The sequence below is a fragment of the Arachis hypogaea genome, chromosome 5 (genome assembly GCF_003086295.3).
Source record: "Arachis hypogaea cultivar Tifrunner chromosome 5, arahy.Tifrunner.gnm2.J5K5, whole genome shotgun sequence".
NCBI lineage: Eukaryota > Viridiplantae > Streptophyta > Magnoliopsida > Fabales > Fabaceae > Arachis > Arachis hypogaea.
This window is the reverse complement of record NC_092040.1, coordinates 74498485-74503787: the sequence shown is the minus strand read 5'-3', so window position 1 is coordinate 74503787 and position 5303 is coordinate 74498485. Positions and strand designations below refer to the sequence as shown.

The following is a 5303-nucleotide window of genomic DNA, read 5'->3' as shown; positions in this document are numbered from 1 at the left end:
AACGCCAGCTTCTTGCCCTTTCCTGGCGTTTAACGCCAGTCTGGTGCCCCTTTCTGGCGTTAAACACCCAGAATAGTGCCAGACTGGGCGTTAAACACCCATTTGCTGCCCTTACTGGCATTTAAACGCCAGCAAGATCTTCCTCCAGGGTGTGCTATTTTTCTTTCTGTTTTTTATTCTGTTTTTGCTTTTTCAATTGATTTTGTGACTTTCCATGATCATCAACCTACAGAAAACATAAAATGACAAAGGAAATATAGATAAATATAACATTGGGTTGCCTCCCAACAAGCGCTTCTTTAATGTCAGTAGCTTGACAGTGGGCTCTCATGGAGCCTCACATATGCTCAGAGCAATGTTGGAACCTCCCAACACCAAACTTAGAATTTGAATGTGGGGGTTCAACACCAAACATAGAAGTTGGTTGTGGCCTCCCAACACCAAACTTAGAGTTTGAATGTGGGGGCTCTGTTTGGCTCTGTTTTGAGAGAAGCTCTTCATGCTTCCTCTCCATGGTTACAGAGGGATATCCTTGAGCCTTAAACACAAGGGATTCTTCATTCACTTGAATGATCAATTCTCCTCTGTCAACATCAATCACAGCCTTTGCTGTGGCTAGGAAGGGTCTACCAAGGATGATGGATTCATCCATGCACTTCCCAGTCTCTAGGACTATGAAATCAGCAGGGATGTAATGGTCTTTAACTTTTACCAGAACATCCTCTACAAGTCCATAAGCTTGTTTTCTTGAATTGTCTGCCATCTCTAGTGAGATTTTTGCAGCTTGCACCTCAAAGATCCCTAGCTTCTCCATTACAGAGAGGGGCATGAGATTTATGCTTGACCCTAGGTCACACAGAGCCTTCTTGAAGGTCATGGTGCCTACAGTACAAGGTATTGAGAACTTCCCAAGGTCCTGTCTCTTTTGAGGTAATCTCTGCCTAGTCAAGTTATCCAGCTCTTTGGTGAGTAAAGGGGGTTCATCCTCCCAAGTCTCATTACCAAATAACTTGTCATTTAGCTTCATGATTGCTCCAAGGTACTTGGCAACTTGCTCTTCAGTGACATCTTCATCTTCTTCAGAGGAAGAATACTCATCAAAGCTCATGAATGGCAGAAGTAAATCCAATGGAATCTCTATGGTCTCAGTGTGAGCCTCAGATTCCCATGGTTCCTCATTAGGGAACTCATTGGAGGCCAGTGAACGTCCATTGAGGCCTTCCTCAGTGGCGCTCACTGCCTCTTCCTCCTCTCCAAATTCGGACATGTAGGTCATGTTAATGGCCTTGCACTCTCCTTTTGGATTCTCTTCTGTATTGCTTGGAAGAGTGCTAGGAGGGAGTTCAGTAATTTTCTTACTCAGCTGACCCACTTGTGCCTCCAAGTTTCTAATGGAGGACCTTGTTTCAGTCATGAAACTTTGAGTGGTTTTGATTAGATCGGAGACCATGGTTGCTAAGTTAGAGTGGCTCTGCTTAGAATTCTCTGTCTGTTGCTGAGAAGATGATGGAAAAGGCTTGCCATTGCTAAACCTGTTTCTTCCACCATTATTATTGTTGAAACCTTGTTTAGGTCTCTGTTGATCCTTCCATGAAAGATTTGGATGATTTCTCCATGAAGGATTATAGGTTTTTCCATAGGGTTCTCCCATGTAATTCACCTCTTCCATTGAAAGGTTCTCAGGATCATAAGCTTCTTCTTCAAGTGAAGCGTCCTTAGTACTGCCTGGTGCAGCTTGCATTCCAGACAGACTTTGAGAAATCATATTGACATGCTGAGTCAATATTTTGTTCTGAGCCAATATGGCATTCAGAGTATCAATCTCAAGAACTCCTTTCTTCTGATTTGTCCCATTGTTCACAGGATTCCTTTCAGAAGTGTACATGAATTGGTTATATGCAACCATTTCAATCAGTTCTTGAGCTTCTGCAGGCGTCTTCTTCAGATGAAGAGAGCCTCTAGCAGAACTATCCAATGACATCTTGGACAGTTCAGACAGACCATCATAGAAGATACCTATGATGCTCCATTCAGAAAGCATGTCAGAAGGGCACTTTCTGATCAATTGTTTGTATCTTTCCCAAGCTTCATAGAGGGATTCACCTTCCTTCTGTCTGAAGGTTTGGACTTCCACACTAAGCTTACTCAATTTTTGAGGTGGAAAGAACTTTGCCAAGAAGGCATTGACTAGCTTTTCCCAAAAGTTCAGGCTTTCTTTAGGTTGTGAGTCCAACCATATCCTAGCTCTGTCTCTTACAGCAAAAGGGAATAGCATAAGTCTGTAGACCTCAGGGTCAACCCCATTGGTTTTGACAGTGTCACAGATTTGCAAGAACTCAGCTAGAAATTGATGAGGATCTTCCAATGGAAGTCCATGAAACTTGCAATTCTGTTGCATTAGAAAAACTAATTGAGGCTTAAGCTCAAAGTTGTTTGCTCCAATGGCAGGGATAGAGATGCTTCTTCCATAGAAGTCGGGAGTAGGTGCAGTAAAGTCACCTAGCACCTTCCTTGCATTGTTGGCATTGTTGTTGTTTTCGGCTGCCATGTCTTCTTCTTTGAGGATTTCTGTTAGGTCCTCTACAGAGAATTGTGCTTTAGCTTCTCTTAGCTTTTGCTTCAAGGTCCTTTCAGGTTCAGGGTCAGCCTCAACAAGAATGCTTTTGTCTTTGCTCCTGCTGGTGGACGAAATTGTGATCCTCAAAGTTGGTCTCTTTGTATTTGTATGAAATCAAAAATACCCCAAAGAGATCATGGTGTGATAAATTGGCATCTTAATAATCCCTGGTGTGATCATAACTCCGTTCAACTTAACCAGCAAGTGTACTGGGTCATCCAAGTAATACCTTACGTGAGTAAGGGTCGATCCCACAGAGATTGTTGGTATGAAGCAAGCTATGGTCACCTTGTAAATCTCAGTTAGGCAGATTAAATTGGTTTATGGGTTTTCGAAAATAGAAATAAGAAAATAAATTATAAAAGGGATAGAATACTCATGCAGCCTCATTGGTGGGAATTTCAGATAAGCGAATGGAGATAATGTATGGCTCAAGGACGCCTGCTCTTCCACTGCTTCAACTCAATCCTTCTTACTCCTTTCCATGGCAAGCTGTATGTAGGGCATCACCGTTGTCAGTGGCTACATCCCATCCTCTCAGTGAAAATGTTCCTATGCTCTGTCACAGCACGGCTAATTATCTGTCGGTTCTCAATCAGGTTGGAATAGAATCCCTTGATTCTTTTGCGCTTGTCATCACGCCCAGCCTTCAGGAGTTTGAAGCTCGTCACAGTCATTCAATCATAGAATCCTACTCGGAATACCACAGACAAGGTTTAGACTTTTCGGACCCTCATGAATGCCGCCATCTATCTAACTTATACCACGAAGATTCTGTTGGGGAATCTAAGAGATACGCATTCAAGCTCTTGTTGCATGTAGAACGGAAGTGGTTGTCAATCACGTGCGTTCATAAGTGAGAATGATAATGAGGGTTACTTATCATCACATTCATCATGTTCTTGGGTACGAATGAATATCTTGGAATAAGAATAAGAGAGAATTGAATAAAAGACAATGGAATTGCATTAATACTTGAGGTACAGCAGAGCTCCACACCCTTAATCTATGGTGTGCAGAAACTCCACCGTTGAAGATACATAAGTGAAAGGTTCAGGCATGGCCGAATGGCCAGCCCTCTCCATGATCAAGTGACCGAATGATCAAGAGATTAAACTGTCAAAAGATATCTCATACAATAGATAAATGTTCTATTTATAATAAACTAGCTCCTAGGGTTTACATGAGTAAGTAATTGATGCATAAATTCACTTCCGGGGCCCACTTGGTGTATGCTTGGGCTGAGCTTGATTAATCCACGAGCTGAGGCTTCTCTTGGAGTTGAACTCCGAGTTATGACGTGTTTTGGGCGTTCAACTCCGGATCATGACGTTTTTCTGGCGTTTAACTCCAGACAGCAGCATGAACTTGGCGTTCAACGCCAAGTTACGTCGTCAATCTTCGAATAAAGTATGGACTATTATATATTGCTGGAAAGCTCTAGATGTCTACTTTCCAACGCCGTTGAGAGCGCGCCAATTGGAGTTCTGTAGCTCCAGAAAATCTATTTCGAGTGCAGGGAGGTCAGATTCCAACAGCATCAGCAGTCCTTTTGTCAGCCTTATTCAGAGTTTTGCTCAAGTCCCTCAATTTCAGTCAGAATTTACCTGAAATCACAGAAAAACACACAAACTCATAGTAAAGTCCAGAAATGTAAATTTAACATAAAAACTAATGAAAACATCCCTAAAAGTAGCTTGAACTCACTAAAAACTATCTAAAAACAATGCCAAAAAGCGTATAAATTATCCGCTCATCACCTGCTCATATGAAAGAGAAAAGAACAAGAAAATATGGAATCCTCTATGTCACAGTATAGAGATTCCTTGAGGTGTCAGAGGAAAAGAAAAATAGAAGGAAGAGGTAGAAAATTTGAACTTATCAAGGAAAGATGGAGTTCGAATTGTGCATTGAGGAGTGTTAGTCCATAAATAGAAGGATGTGAGAAGAGGGGAAGAAATTTTTGAAAATAAATTAAAAAGATTTTAAAAACATTTTGAAAAAGATTAATTGATTTTCGAAAACTAAGAGTGGGAAAGAAATCAAGTGATTTTTGAAAAAGATTTTGAAATAAGAAATTAAAAAGATATGATTGAAAACTATTTTGAAAAATATGTGCTTTAAGAAGATATGATTGAAAAAGATATAGTTTTAAAAAGACATGATTGAGAAGATATGATTTGAAAAACAATTTAAAAAGATTTGCTTTTGAAAATTAATGACTTGGCTAACAAGAAAAGATATGATTCAAACATTAAACCTTTCTCAACCGAAAAGGCAACATACTTGAAATGTTGAATCAAATCATTAATTGATAGCAAGTATTTTTGAAAATGGAAAGAAATTGATTTTGAAAAAGATTTGATTGAAAAGATTTGATTTGAAAAAGATTTGATTTTGAAAAATTTTGAAAACTTGAAAAAAATTGGCATTAAAAACAAAATCTTCCCTCTTGTGCCATCCTGGCATTAAACGCCCAGAATGGTGCACATTCTGGCGTTTAACGCCCAAAACTCACCCCTTTTGGGCGTTAAACGCCCAGCCAGAGGAATTGCCAGTGGAACTGGAACATAAGGCCTACTGGGCAACCAGATTCCTAGACCTTGATGCCAAGTTAGCTGGAGAAAAATGATTGCTCCAGTTAAACGAGCTAGAGGAATTTAGACTCAATGCTTTCGAAAATGCA

General features: G+C 40.3%; 1 non-coding gene across 1 annotated transcript; it reads left to right on the top strand.

Moving 5' to 3' along the window:
* Nucleotides 1-2035: 2035 nt before the first annotated feature.
* Nucleotides 2036-2143, top strand: LOC112804334 (small nucleolar RNA R71). Its single transcript, XR_003202944.1, has one exon. It is a non-coding gene; the product is annotated as a small nucleolar RNA R71 (small nucleolar RNA).
* The last annotated feature ends 3160 nt before the right edge of the window (nucleotides 2144-5303 follow it).